The sequence below is a fragment of the Dendrobates tinctorius genome, unplaced genomic scaffold (assembly GCF_039654945.1).
Source record: "Dendrobates tinctorius isolate UK_male_01 unplaced genomic scaffold, ASM3965494v1 ptg000237l, whole genome shotgun sequence".
In the NCBI taxonomy this organism is placed as follows: Eukaryota; Metazoa; Chordata; class Amphibia; order Anura; family Dendrobatidae; genus Dendrobates; species Dendrobates tinctorius.
Window position 1 is genome coordinate 9,019,225 of NW_027361904.1, and position 17,079 is coordinate 9,036,303.

Here is a 17,079-nt window from a genome sequence, read left to right on the forward strand (position 1 = left end):
CTGCTGTGCGCCCAAACAGTGGTTCCTCCCCACATATGGGGTACCAGCGTACTCAGGGCAAACTGGACTACATTTCTGGTCCAATTTCTCATGTTAGCCATGTGAAAATAAAAAATAGCGTGCTAAAAAATCATTTTTGAGGAAAAAAAATGATTTTTTTGTTTTCACTGCTCTGCGTTATAAACTTCTGTGAAGCCCTTGTGGGTTCAAAGTGCTCACTACACATCTAGATAAGTTCCTTAAGGGGTCTAGTTTCCAAAATGGTGTCACTTCTGGGGAGTTTTCACAGTTTAGGCACACAGGGGCTCTCCAAACGCGACATGGTGTCCGATAACTATTGGAGCTAATTTTCCATTCAAAAAGTCAAATGGCGCTCCTTCCCTTCCGGGCCCTGCCATGTGCCCATCAGTGGTTTATGACCACATATGAGGTATCGGTGCACTCAGGAGAAATTGCCCAACAAATTTTAGGATCCATTTTATCCTGTTGCCCATGTGAAAATGAAAAAACAGGCTAAAAGATAATTTTTGTGAAAAAAAAGTTTTTTTTACGGATCAATTTGTGAAGAACTTGGGGGTTCAAAGTGATCACTATGCATCTAGATAAGTTCCTTGGGGGGTCTAGTTTCCAAAATGGGGTAACTTGTGGAGGAGCTCCAATGTTTAGGCACACAGGGGCTCTCCAAACGCGACATGGCAACCGCTAAATATTCCAGCATATTTTCCATTCAAAAAGTCAAATGGTGCTCCTTCCCTTCCGAGCGCCTAAACAGTGGTTTATGACCACATATGAGGTATCGGTGTACTCAGGAGAAATTGCCCAACAAATTTTAGGATCCATTTTATCCTGTTACCCATGTGAAAATGAAAAAATTGATGATAAAAGAAAATTTTTGTTCGAAAAATTAAAATGTCCATTTTTTCCTTCCACGTTGCTTTAGTTCCTGTGAAGCACCTGAAGGGTTAATAATCTTCTTGAATGTAGTTTTGAGCACCTTGAGAGTGCAGTTTTTAGAATGGTGTCACTTTTGGGTATTTTCTGCCATATAGACCCCTCAAAGTGACTTCAAATGTGAGGTGGTCCCTAAAAAAAAATGGTTTTGTAAATTTTGTTGTAAAAATGAGAAATCGCTGGTCAATTTTTAACCCTTATAACTTCCTAACAAAAATAAATTTTGTTTCCAAAATTGTGCTGATGTAAAGTAAACATGTGGGAAATGTTATTTAGTAACTATTTTGTGTTACATAATTCTCTGGTTCAACAGAATAAAAATTCAAAATTTGAAAATTTCAAAATTTTCGACAAATTTCTGATTTTTTCACAAATAAAAGCAAAAATTATCGACCTAAATTTACCACTAACATGAAGCCAAATATGTCACGAAAAAACAATCTCAAAATCGCTAGGATGCGTTGAAGCATTCCAGAGTTATTACCTCATAAAGGGACACTGGTCAGAATTGCAAAAAATGACCTGGTCATTAAGGTCAAAATAGGCTGGGTCATGAAGGGGTTAAAGCATATGAACAATTTGTCTGCCACATGTCATTGAAAACGTATTTATTACATTCCCATTTTGACCTTCTTCCACCCAATTTGGAACACGTAAATGAAGAACACGGAGATATTTCTACTATGTAGAACAGATGCCAAGGCAGCTGGAATCCTAATATGATGGGGCCCTACTGCTGGTTTCTGCATTGAGCGTCTATGACTTGTCACAAGCACAAAATCAGATGTCTGAAGCCCTTGTAACAGTACTGCGCCTTGGTCAAGTAAGATTTTTCAACTGGAATACAAGATTTTTTTAAATTCTGTTATTCCATTACATTTTCAAATACTGTTTACTATGAAAACTTTGAAGATCTGGTGATTATTGGAGTAAAACTCATTCTGCACAATATTATTCAATGCTTTCCAAGTGCTTAATTAATTTGGGTAAACGTATGCATAAGAAAATTTCCTGACGGGTTACAATTCCGACTTCAGATTTGGAATATGCACACTTGATTTAGTATAGGACACATGGTTTTTGCCCAGTATTATTATTATAGCGCCATTTATTCCATGGCGCTTTACATGTGAGGAGGGGTATACATACAAGTACAGTAATCTTAAACAATACAAGTCACGACTGGTACAGGATGAGAGAGGACCCTGCCCGCGAGGGCTCACAATCTACAAGGGATGGGTGAGGATACAGTAGGCGAGGGTAGAGCTGGTCGTGCAGCGGTTTGGTCGATCGGTGGTTACTGTAGGTTGTAGGCTTGTCGGAAGAGGTCGGTCTTCAGGTTCTTTTTAAAGGTTTCCACGGTAGGCGAGAGCCTGATATGTTGTGGTAGAGAGTTCCAGAGTAGGGAGGATGCGCAAGAAATCTTGTATGCGATTGTGGGAAGAGGAGATAAGAGGGGAGTAGAGAAGGAGATCTTGTGAGGACCGGAGGTTGCGTGTAGGTAATGTGAGGTAGCGCTGTCATTCAAGGTTGCGGGACACTCGCTTGGCAGCCACACAATCAGATCCAGCTCGGGTTTTCATAAGCCATAACATAGTCCATGAGGTTTATTTGTCATCATATTACAGGATAGCGTCCATTATACAGGCTATTCAGCCTCATCCTTATCTCACCCACGTCATGGTTCCCACATGGCTGTTTCTCCAGGCTGCAGAAATCCACTCACTCCTCAGGGACTCTCAGACACTGGCCGCCATTACACACACAGCCGCTCCACAGGCTGTTAGTGAGGAGATCCTTCTCCTCACAGGACCTTCCAAACTGGACCAATCAGGTCCCAGCATTCACATGTGACCTACCCTAGCCACTTTATATGGTCTATAGCCAGCCACGCCCACCGGGTCACGTGACTATGACCTCATCACAGGTCCTTCACACACTCACATAGCCTTTTAATACAGGCGTTTTCAGACATACCCCTGGGTGGGTTTGTAGGCACAAAAGATCAGCTCTGCTAATCAGCACATAACCAAGCCTTCATCTCAAGGCCACCCACTTTGAGATACACAACGGCCACTCAGTATTCTGCCACTCATCCTCTCTTGGGACATCCACACAGCACCCCCTAGTGGACATAGTAGTCATTACACCACATACCCCGCCCCTCTGTTCAAACTTGTGGGGTTGAACACACAATCTTACACCAGGATCTCGAGACCGGGCACTCATTACACCTTGCCCACCAAGTCGAGAGAACTGTCTCCATCTGTCATACAGCCTCATCTCTGCGCTAGGCCTCCCCCGCCCCCAGCAGTCAGAATATCGGTCATTGTCTTTGACCCTCCAGTTGCAGTCTGTCTGCATCATCAGACACTGTCTAGGCACCATATTCCTCTTCCTGTCTGTTCCGTTCCCCGACCAGCTCCCCCGGTTGGTACGGTCATCAGACCGAATCAGGCCTACTGTCTGACCTGAGTCTGACTCATTCAGGGTCTCACAGGAACTACGGTCTCTCAACGTCATCCTGCCAGTCGAACTACCACTTGCTGACACTCTTCGGTCACCTGCCATGTCACTACTTGGAGGAACCCTTCGGGTCCTTACATCTTGGGTTGGAGGCGGCCGCCACCTGGTATTCCGTACTTCTTTATTAATTCGCTGACGGTCCAGCCTCAACTGCTCAATTTCTTGCAGGTACCCCACCCGATACTCCACGAGCATCCAAAAGTCTCTCAGGCTCTCCATGGAGCCAACCACGATGATGGGAATTCTACCCACTTTCCTGGATACCGGGTCTTCATTATCAGGAGGGATCCTCACACTCACCACCCCCAAGATATTCACGAGGTCTTGCATCACCTTCCCGGATCTTCCAATGATTCTCCCCATCAGAGCTTTGGGTACCGGAACCACATCTTTCCGCAAACCCAACCGATCCATAGCCTCTCTTGCGATCTCTAGGCATCGAGCAGCCTTCACATTACTCTGCCTAACCAATTGTTTGACACGTAGACACTGCAAATGCATCTCTTTCAGGACAGCTACTCGGTTTGATGTATCTTCTCTGGCTGATACTATCACCAACTGCCGAGGCTCAGGTGCCCAGTGCACCTTTCAGGCTTTGACCGCCTCATGCACACCTTCCTCAGCACAGGCTTCTTGCATGTCCTCTGGTACATCAATCACACACTGGAAGGTCGTGGTCTTGCTCTCTTCCTGGACCGAAGGCTCAGGCTTTACCACGGACACTTCCCCCCCACTACAGTTGCCCCGACCGGGTGACTGTCTTCTTTAGTTCTTAACTCACCAACTTCACACAATGGGATCACTTCATAACCCTTTGGCATGATGATTACTGGCAGTTCTGTCTTATTATCACTCGCGCTCACCCGCGGTAAGTCTTCGTCCAACTTCTGTCGCCGAAGACTGTTAACTACTCCTCTGAGTTCCTCCATCTCTTCCTTGAGGTTCTTGTTCACACTTTGCCACCAGGTGGACAGGTGACCTCTGATCTCCAAGATCTCTTTCTTGAGCTCCTCGACCCTGTGCTCGGCCGTTTGTCTCAGGACTCTTTCTCGTTTGACACATTCATCCACCTCCTCTCTGAGGGCCTTATTAAGTCCTTGCCCCGTTACCATGTGGCCTTTGAGCTCAGAGACTTCTTTCTCTAGCCCTTCTATTCTGTGCTCCCTTTCCTTCTCAGAGCCAGTCACCCCCAGAGATTAAGTCATACCTCCAGTTACTCACTAACTGTGTGTCTACTTCCCCCGTCTTACCCACCAGGTCAGAGTCAGTTTTGTCACGAGTTTCAGTCAGCACAGCACTAGATTCTGTCCTAGTAGTGGCTACTGGCAACAACACGTCACCGTCACACCACATCGTACGATGAACCCCCAAGACACACTCTATCCGTGTGTCAGCTCCGCTCTTTTTGTTTACCACACCATTCTCATTCACACTGTGGTACCCTTCAGGTGACGTCAGGTCAGTAAATTCATCTGACGCAATTCTTTCTCTGGTCGCCCCTACGTCTGGCCTGTCCAAGTTAGGAGGCGTCAGCGTCTTCGTATTGGTTAGTCCAACAGTAGGAACGTCTCCATCCTCATACCATAGGTCATCCAACGTGACAAAATCCCAGCCCCCTCCAAGGTATACACTAAGTCTGGTGGTATCCCGCCACCTTGGCACTCACTGCCTTCGGGCCCCTCAAACACCACTCTGTCTAGCACATAGTTCACCGTGACCCCATGTTTACAGCGAACCTGGGCCATATTCTCAAACAGAAAGTGAGAGGAGTTCCTACCAGAGTCACCTGACTCTTGGAGTCCAACCGTCCCGAGATTCCTTCCCGGTGCAGCATCACAGTACACACTTGCGGTCCGTCATGCTTCAGAAAGTGTAACCCACATTCTGGAAACGACATACACGCACACTGCCGTTTCCCAGACATACCCACTGAGCCAACCAGTGCTGCCATTTCTTCACACTCGGCCCCTTTCTGGACCACCACCCCAATTTGGGTCACTGCCCCCCTCTGGGACTCCAGCCCCTTTTGGGTTACCACCCCAATTTGGGACTCCACCCCCGTTTGGGCTACCACCCCGATTTGTGTCACCGCCCCCTTTTGGGACTCCACCACCTCCTTTCGGGATCTCCCCATGTCTGTTATACCGGTCTTCTCAGACCACAGTTCACACCACACAGTTTGTCTCTTACGATACCACACAAGTCTTTGTTGGCACCACCACAGCTCCTGCTGTCACCGATCACCACCGGCTGCTGTTCACACACAGCGGCTGGAGTCACTGCAGCTCCTGCTGCTCCATCTTCGTGGACCCGCCGATCCACCGGAAGCCGCTTGTCACCTTCGTGACCCCACTGAGCCACATCAAGCTGCTTGTCACCTTCTTGACTCCAACTGAGCCACCGCAGGCTAAGTCGAGAAAAAAGAAAAAACACCACAAAAAACTCAAAAACTCACGTGTCCTGACTGTGTGCTATTCTGGACGCTCCTGTCTCCACCTGAGACCGTCCAAGACACCGGGCGCACCGGGTGCGATTCAGGGAGCGACCCTCCTCCCAGGGTCTCCCCACACACCGGCCTCACCAGGTCCAGGGGCTCGGCGGGTGCTCTTCAGGACATCTGTCTGTGCCTGAGACTGCCCAACACTCGCGCCTCACCAGGTCCAAGGTCACACCATGTGCTCCTGGGATCCGACTCTTCACCCAGGGCTGACCCTCCAGGACCTTTCCTCACTGAACCCTCCAGGTACACTGTCTTCCTCACTGACCCAGGTCAGTACCGCACGAACACCAGTCCGTTTCTCCTGTGTTGCCCACACAGGTCCTCGGGTACCTCTTCTCCGCAGAGGCACCCTAGCAATTACCAGTCTTTCTCCTGGGGAAGCGGCCGCACTGGGCTCACCGATCCGGACAGTGCCTTACTCACTAGGCCGCCCCACGGTTTCCAGAACCACAGCCGGACAGTGGCTTCCCCACTTGCAGGCCGTCACAGGCTCTGCTCACACGTGGCCGGTCAGCAGCACATCACACAGCTTCCACAACCGTCAACCCTCCTGGCTCAGCGTTGCTCTTTGCCACCGAATTTTGCAGTCCTTATCCGTTGCTCCCAGCAAAAAGGCTACACCACTGCCCATAGCTTCTCCACCAATTGTGAGGTAGCGCTGTCATTCAAGGTTGGGGGACACTCACTTGGCAGCAAATAAATCACATCCGGTACAGGTTTTCATAAAACCATATCAGTCCATGAGGTTTATTCACCATCATAAACCACAGCAGCAATATACAACAGCGTAGCGTCCATTATTTAGCTTCACATTACAGCATAGCGTCCATTAAACAGGCTATTCAGCCCCAGTGTTATCTCACCCATGTCAGGGTTCCCATATTGCTGTTTCTCCAGGCTGCAGACATCCACTCACTCCTCAGGGACTTTCAGACACTGGCCGCCATTACACACACAGCCGCTCCACAGGCTGTTAGTGAGGAGATCCTACTCCTCACGGGACCTTCCAAACTGGACCAATCAGGTCCCAGCATTCACCACGTGACCTACCCTAGCCACATTATATGGTCTATAGCCACGCCCACCGGGTCACGTGACTATGACCTCATCACAGGTCCTTCACACACTCACATAGCCTTTTAATACAGTTTTCAGACACACCCCTGGGTGGGTTTGTAGGCACGAAAGATCAGCTCTGCTAATCAGCACATAACTAAGCCTTCATCTCAAAGCCACCCACTTTGAGACAAACAACGGCCACTCAGTATTCTGCCACTCATCCTCTCTCTTGGGACATCCACACAGCTCCCCCTAGCGGACACAGTAGTCATTACACCACAGTATCGGGAGACGAGGTCACAGATGTATGGAGGAGACAGGTTGTGGATGGCTTTGTATGTCATAGTTAGGGTTTTGAACTGGAGTCTTTGGGCATGAATTCTGTTTTGTCCATATTAAGTTTTAGAAATTTAGCGAAGAAGGATGAAATAGCAGACAGACATTGAGAGATTCTGTTTAGTAGGGAGGTGATATCTGGTCCAGAGATGTAGATCTGTGTGTCATCAGCATAGAGGTAATTCAGAAAGCCGTGAGATTCAATGAGCTGTCTGAGACCGAAAGTGTAAATGGAGAAGAGCAGTGACCCTAGGACTGAACCTTGCGGGACTCCGACGGATAGAGGGCGCGGTGAGGAGGTGGTGTGCAAGTGGGAGACGCTGAATGTCCCGTCTGTTAGGTATGACGCGATCCAAGATAGGGCCAAGTCTGTGATACCAAGAGATGAGAGGGTCTGTAGTAATATGGAATGGTACAGTGTGTCAAAGGCAGAGGACAGGTCCAGGAGGAAGAGGACAGAGTAGTGTCGCTTGGCCTTGGTGGTTAATAGGTCATTGGTGACCTTAGGGCAGTTTCAGTGGAGTGGTGCAGCCGGGAGCCAGATTGTAAGGGGTCAAGGAGAGAGCAAGAAGAGAGGTGGGAGGACAGTTCAAGATGGACGTGTTGTTCCAGTAGTTTTGAGGCAGAGGGGAGAAGTGATATAGGGTGATAGCTAGATACAGAGGATGGGTCGAGAGGGCTTTTTGAGGATAGGTGTGATTGAGGCATGTTTAAAGCTTGAGGGGAAAACACCAGTTTTTAGTGATAGGTTGAAGAGATGGGTTAGGGTTGGGATGAAGACTGTGGTGAGGTTTGGGATGAAGTGGGATGGGATCGGGTAAAGTGCACAGGTGGTGAGATGTGATCTTGAGAGTAGAGTGGAGAGTCGATCTTCTGTAATGGTGGAGAAGTTGGTTTTGGGGGAGAAGGGCAGGGCAGTTAGGAGGAAGGGCTCTGGGGATTGTCGACCAAAACTGTGTCTGATGTTTTCAATCTTCTCCTTGAAAAATGAGGCAAAGTCTTCAGCTGAGATGAGTGGGGAGGGAGGAGGTGCAGTAGCAGACAAAAAAGTTTTCTTTGCGCAGTGTAATGATACGTATGATCATGAATGTGACAACATAGCTCAGAGATTCACACGAGCTAAACCTCACATCCTAAATACGACAAAAATCAAAGCTGACACAAAAACCAGAGATAATTATCTGATGCTAACAAATAAAACCATTCATCAACCTAGAGATAAATCCAATACTGGCTACAGTGAAGATTTCTATAATAAAGTGAATATCAGAGAAGTTTTACCTATTTTATATACTGACGAGGATCTAGCAGAGATTTTGAGGCCTGGTTGTTCTTTCATTGCTAAGAAGGACGTTGTTATCGGTAACATGAGTTCTCCTAGTTTATATCTCTACAAGAAAGAAAGTCAGCCGACACATGGGTGACAAATACCAACGGTTTTATTGGTCTACCACAGTAGACCTAAATGTGGTTTGGGAAGTATGTGCCCAAAGCAAAAATATTTCATCTTCTAAACAGAATAATATAATATTGGACGTCTCATTAGTTGTAGCTCCACACGTCACTGACATCATACAGAGTGAAGCTTTCCCTCTGCAATATGTGGGGTGCACGGTCAGAACCTTAAGTCACCGCATTGAGGACACATTAGAGACGTTCTCAGCCCCTCAACACGTAATTATTAAACAACATGTATGTCAATACCTGGATAAGAATGAAGTGATTAAACAGAGTCAGCATGGGTTTGTAACTAATAAGTCATGTCAGACTAACTTAATTTCCTTCTATGACGGAATCACTGATTGGGTGGATCAAGGAAATGCTGTAGATATAGTATATCTTGACTTCAGCAAAGCATTTGACAAAGTATCTCATACAATCCTTATTGAAAAATGACTAAGTATGGAATGGACAAGGCAACTGTTAGGTGGATTCATAACTGGCTTAGTGATCGGACCCAAAGAGTGGTCGTAAATGGCTGCACATCCAGCTGGAAGAATGTCTCAAGTGGGGTACCACAGGGCTCTGTCCTGGGCCCTGTATTGTTCAACATCTTTATCAATGATTTAGATGAAGGAATTGAGGGTAAACTGATTAAATTTGCTGATGACACAAAGCTAGGAGGGATAGCTAATACTAGAGAAGAGAGAGAGAGGATTCAAAAAGATATAAATAAACTGGAGAAGTGGGCAGCAACTAACAATGGTTTTTAACAGGGAAAAATGAAAAGTACTACATCTGGGCAATAAAAATGAAAAAAGCATATATAGAATGGGAGGAATAGGGCTAAGCAACAGCACATGTGAAAAAGACTTGGGTATACTAATAGATCACAGACTGAATATGAGTCAACAGTGTGATGCAGCAGCAAAAAAGGCAAATGCAATTCTAGGATGTATTAACAGAAGCATACAGTCTAGATCAAGTGAAGTCATTATTTACCTCTACTCCTCTTTGGTCAGACCTCATCTGGAATATTGTGTCCAGTTTTGGGCGCCACATTTTTAAAAAAGACATCAACAAACTGGAGCAAGTTCAGAAAAGAGCGACCAGAATGGTGACCGGTCTGCAAACCCTGTCTTATGAGGAAAGGTTGCAGGATTTGGGAATGTTTAGTTTGCAAAAGAGAAGACTGAGAGGAGACTTAATAGCTGTCTAAAAATATCTAAAGGGCTGTCACATTGTAGAAGGATCAACTTTATTCTCATTTGCAAAAGGAAAGACTAGAAGCAATGGGATGAAGCTGAATGGGAGGAGACACAAATTAGATATTAGAAAAAACTTTTTGACAGAGTGATCAATGAGTCGAACAGGCTGCCACGAGAAGTGGTGAGTTCTCCTTCAATGGATGTTTTCAAACAGAGGCTGGACAGACATAAGACTGGGATGATTTAGCGAATCCTGCTTTGAGCAGGGGGTTGGACCAGATGGCCCAGGAGGTCCCTTCCAACTCTGTGATTCTATGATTAATACATGGGCAGCATCACAACATGTCACACAACACAATAGGAATATCATCACTTTACAGCTGTGAGTAGTGAATATGTTACCAGACCAGATAGGGGGAGAATGGTATAAAAAGTACACCCCAGAGAAGCCTCGTGGATTCTGAAATTGGACCCCAGATTCCCCAGTGGTATGAATCTTCGTTCAGACCTTACATCTATTTGTTGAATTGTTTTTTCTTTTCTCCTTTCTCTTGAATAGTAATTCTACATAATATACGCATTATAGATGGAGCGCTCTTCATCCCTGTATAGTAATTCTACGAAATATACGCATTATAGATGGCGCGCTCTTCATCCCTGTATAGTAATTCTACGTAATATACGCATTATAGATGGCGCGCTCTTCATCCCTGTATAGTAATTCTACGTAATATACGCATTATAGATGGCGCGCTCTTCATCCCTGTATAGTAATTCTACGTAATATACGCATTATAGATGGCGCGCTCTTCATCCCTGTATAGTAATTCTACGTAATATACACATTATAGATGGCACGCTCTTCATCCCTGTATAGTAATTCTACGTAATATACACATTATAGATGGCGCGCTCTTCATCCCTGTACAGTAATCCTACGTAATATACACATTATAGATGGCGCGCTCTTCATCCCTGTATAGTAATCCTACGTAATATACACATTATAGATGGCGCGCTCTTCATCCCTGTATAGTAATTCTACGTAATATACACATTATAGATGGCGCGCTCTTCATCCCTGTATAGTAATCCTACATAATATACACATTATAGATGGCGCGCTCTTCATCCCTGTATAGTAATTCTACATAATATACACATTATAGATGGCGCGCTCTTCATCCCTGTATAGTAATTCTACATAATATACACATTATAGATGACGCGCTCTTCATTCCTGTATAGTAATTCTACATAATATACACATTATAGATGGCACGCTCTTCATCCCTGTATAGTAATTCTACATAATATACACATTATAGATGACGTGCTCTTCATCCCTGTATAGTAATTCTACATAATATACACATTATAGATGGCGCGCTCTTCATCCCTGTATAGTAATTCTACATAATATACACATTATAGATGACGCGCTCTTCATCCCTGTATAGTAATCCTACATAATATACACATTATAGATGGCGCGCTCTTCATCCCTGTATAGTAATTCTACATAATATACACATTATAGATGGCGCGCTCTTCATCCCTGTATAGTAATCCTACATAATATACACATTATAGATGGCGCGCTCTTCATTCCTGTATAGTAATCCTACATAATATACACATTATAGATGGCGCGCTCTTCATCCCTGTATAGTAATTCTACATAATATACACATTATAGATGGCGCGCTCTTCATCCCTGTCTAGTAATCCTACATAATATACACATTATAGATGGCGCGCTCTTCATTCCTGTATAGTAATTCTACATAATATACACATTATAGATGGCGCGCTCTTCATTCCTGTATAGTAATCCTACATAATATACACATTATAGATGGCGCGCTCTTCATCCCTGTATAGTAATTCTACATAATATACACATTATAGATGGCGCGCTCTTCATCCCTGTCTAGTAATCCTACATAATATACACATTATAGATGACGCGCTCTTCATTCCTGTATAGTAATCCTACATAATATACACATTATAGATGGCACGCTCTTCATTCCTGTATAGTAATCCTACATAATATACACATTATAGATGACGCGCTCTTCATTCCTGTATAGTAATCCTACATAATATACACATTATAGATGGCGCGCTCTTCATCCCTGTCTAGTAATTCTACATAATATACACATTATAGATGGCGCGCTCTTCATCCCTGTACAGTAATCCTACATAATATACACATTATAGATGGCGCGCTCTTCATCCCTGTACAGTAATCCTACATAATATACACATTATAGATGGCACGCTCTTCATCCCTGTACAGTAATCCTACATAATATACACATTATAGATGGCGCGCTCTTCATCCCTGTACAGTAATCCTACGTAATATACACATTATAGATGGCGCGCTCTTCATCCCTGTATAGTAATTCTACATAATATACACATTATAGATGGCGCGCTCTTCATCCCTGTCTAGTAATTCTACATAATATACACATTATAGATGGCGCGCTCTTCATCCCTGTCTAGTAATTCTACATAATATACACATTATAGATGACGCGCTCTTCATTCCTGTATAGTAATCCTACATAATATACACATTATAGATGGCGCGCTCTTCATCCCTGTATAGTAATTCTACATAATATACACATTATAGATGGCACGCTCTTCATCCCTGTATAGTAATTCTACATAATATACACATTATAGATGACGCGCTCTTCATTCCTGTATAGTAATCCTACATAATATACACATTATAGATGGCGCGCTCTTCATCCCTGTATAGTAATCCTACATAATATACACATTATAGATGACGCGCTCTTCATCCCTGTATAGTAATCCTACATAATATACACATTATAGATGGCGCGCTCTTCATCCCTGTATAGTAATTCTACATAATATACACATTATAGATGGCGCGCTCTTCATCCCTGTCTAGTAATCCTACATAATATACACATTATAGATGACGCGCTCTTCATTCCTGTATAGTAATCCTACATAATATACACATTATAGATGGAGCGCTCTTCATTCCTGTATAGTAATTCTACATAATATACACATTATAGATGGCGCGCTCTTCATCCCTGTCTAGTAATCCTACATAATATACACATTATAGATGACGCGCTCTTCATTCCTGTATAGTAATTCTACATAATATACACATTATAGATGGAGCGCTCTTCATTCCTGTATAGTAATCCTACATAATATACACATTATAGATGGCGCGCTCTTCATCCCTGTATAGTAATTCTACATAATATACACATTATAGATGGCGCGCTCTTCATCCCTGTCTAGTAATCCTACATAATATACACATTATAGATGACGCGCTCTTCATTCCTGTATAGTAATCCTACATAATATACACATTATAGATGGCACGCTCTTCATTCCTGTATAGTAATCCTACATAATATACACATTATAGATGACGCGCTCTTCATTCCTGTATAGTAATCCTACATAATATACACATTATAGATGGCGCGCTCTTCATCCCTGTCTAGTAATTCTACATAATATACACATTATAGATGGCGCGCTCTTCATCCCTGTACAGTAATCCTACATAATATACACATTATAGATGGCGCGCTCTTCATCCCTGTACAGTAATCCTACATAATATACACATTATAGATGGCACGCTCTTCATCCCTGTACAGTAATCCTACATAATATACACATTATAGATGGCGCGCTCTTCATCCCTGTACAGTAATCCTACGTAATATACACATTATAGATGGCGCGCTCTTCATCCCTGTATAGTAATTCTACATAATATACACATTATAGATGGCGCGCTCTTCATCCCTGTCTAGTAATTCTACATAATATACACATTATAGATGGCGCGCTCTTCATCCCTGTCTAGTAATTCTACATAATATACACATTATAGATGACGCGCTCTTCATTCCTGTATAGTAATCCTACATAATATACACATTATAGATGGCGCGCTCTTCATCCCTGTATAGTAATTCTACATAATATACACATTATAGATGGCGCGCTCTTCATCCCTGTATAGTAATTCTACATAATATACACATTATAGATGACGCGCTCTTCATCCCTGTATAGTAATCCTACATAATATACACATTATAGATGGCGCGCTCTTCATTCCTGTATAGTAATCCTACATAATATACACATTATAGATGGCGCGCTCTTCATCCCTGTATAGTAATTCTACATAATATACACATTATAGATGGCGCGCTCTTCATCCCTGTCTAGTAATCCTACATAATATACACATTATAGATGACGCGCTCTTCATTCCTGTCTAGTAATCCTACATAATATACACATTATAGATGACGCGCTCTTCATTCCTGTATAGTAATCCTACATAATATACACATTATAGATGGCGCGCTCTTCATCCCTGTATAGTAATTCTACATAATATACACATTATAGATGGCGCGCTCTTCATCCCTGTATAGTAATTCTACATAATATACACATTATAGATGGCGCGCTCTTCATCCCTGTCTAGTAATCCTACATAATATACACATTATAGATGACGCGCTCTTCATTCCTGTATAGTAATCCTACATAATATACGCATTATAGATGGCGCGCTCTTCATTCCTGTATAGTAATTCTACATAATATACACATTATAGATGGCGCGCTCTTCATCCCTGTCTAGTAATTCTACATAATATACACATTATAGATGGCGCGCTCTTCATCCCTGTCTAGTAATTCTACATAATATACACATTATAGATGACGCGTTCTTCATTCCTGTATAGTAATTCTACATAATATACACATTATAGATGGCACGCTCTTCATTCCTGTATAGTAATTCTACATAATATACACATTATAGATGGCGCGCTCTTCATCCCTGTCTAGTAATTCTACATAATATACACATTATAGATGGCGCGCTCTTCATCCCTGTCTAGTAATTCTACATAATATACACATTATAGATGACGCGTTCTTCATTCCTGTATAGTAATTCTACATAATATACACATTATAGATGGCACGCTCTTCATTCCTGTATAGTAATTCTACATAATATACACATTATAGATGGCGCGCTCTTCATCCCTGTCTAGTAATTCTACATAATATACACATTATAGATGGCGCGCTCTTCATTCCTGTATAGTAATTCTACATAATATACACATTATAGATGACGCGCTCTTCATTCCTGTATAGTAATTCTACATAATATACACATTATAGATGACGCGCTCTTCATCCCTGTATAGTAATTCTACATAATATACACATTATAGATAGTGCGCTCTTCATCCCTGCATAGTAATTCTATATAATATACATATTATAGATGGCGCGCTCTTCATCCCTGTGATGTACAATGTCTGTGAGGTATGGGGTTTTGTCTACAAAATATGATGTTTTCTGTTGTAACTTTCCAGAAAGATCCGGCACATATGACAATCCAGGCTGCTAGCTCTGCAGCTTCACCCCTCCTCCCTTCACACACACACAGAGCAGTGCCACCCCCCTCCTCTACAGCCTGTGTTCGTACAAGTAATAGGAGACCCCCTGCTGTTACAACCATTTGTTTCCTCTCCACAGCTGAGAGAAAAAAGTGCGGGATGGTTCTTTGTTTGAAACAAAGAGGTTTGAATAAAACTATAAGAGCCTGCCCTGCGAAAACCGTACCAAGCAGAGATATAAAAATCATATTTCTGCGATCCGAGCAGACCCAGCTTCGCTGTGGTGCCTGTTGCAAAACTCTCGGATGTCCAGAACCTGAGATATGATTTGCGCCCAAATGGACGGTCATATCGCATAGATGTTTGATGTTTTCTTGATGGGCTCATTACGCTGGGAAACATGATACCACTGATGAGTCCATACCAGCTTCTCCCATAAAGTTATAGCTAATCTAAGTTTTGTAGCCAAAACGTAACTTGGATAAGAGAGGTGGGATCAACCCAGAATGCACCTCTCTGTGATGTCACATAGGAAAGTCTATAAGGCATTTCCTGGGCAAACCAGCTCAGAACAGCTGCAGAATCCGTGCTGACAAGAACTCCAGATGAGTGGAGACGTGTGGCTCCTCCCCCCTTAAAGCCGCATGGTCTGCCTAAGGAACAATATGGAACTGTGAGTGTAATCTCTTTGTTTTCTCCACTTTTATTTTATACCTGTACTGTACATATTTTATGTCTCAATTTTATAGCAACTTTTATCTGTAATCACTGTCCTCTTTCGGAAAATAAATGAAATAATTATTTAGATCTGTCTCCATGCTCTAAGAATCGAACTATACGCCTTTGATAGATAATCGCTACTAATTCAAGGGGTTTGCCACGGACCCTCTTAATTTAACACTGTGAATTAAGTAACCGTGACTGGTGGCAGCGCGTTGTGTACGGCTATTACGGCTTGCTGGCAGTACAGAAGGGTCTTATATTGCTGAATAAGGGTCTGCAGCCACAGCATTGATAATTCCCTTACTGCAGAAGCCTAATTGCCGGTTCACAACAGGCAGCCCGTCCGGCGACCAATTATCCTAGGTGCAGTTCCCTGACTGACCTGAGGGTAAGGGGGGCGCCGGAGAGCTGTGAGTTCCAAAGTGGAACTGGGAAAGTGGGATATACATAAATCCCCGCAGTACTTGGAAGATTGATAGCAGTGGTGGGGCATCCAAATTAAACTCCCCCTGCGGCAAATTGTAGAGCGAGATTAGCTTGCTGGATATTTTTGGTCACATGGTGCCAGTGTTGGGATAACTAAGATAAGCCCCACTGCGCCTGTGATAGCCGTGTGCCGGCATTGTGTCACGCCCCTCCGTCCGCTGATACACCCGTGTCAGTGGTGGGACTGTGACATAGTGGTGACACAGGGTCCGCTGTCCGTCGCGTTTTGGTGGCAGCGGGACTCCCGTTAGTGTCGCCCGTAAGTGGACGAACGGCGGTGGGCTGTTCGTCACATATTGGTGGCAGAGCGGTGGGATAATCCTAGAGCATTAGTGATTTGGTTTGAGCAATCATTCCTCTCACTAAAAACCTGCACGGT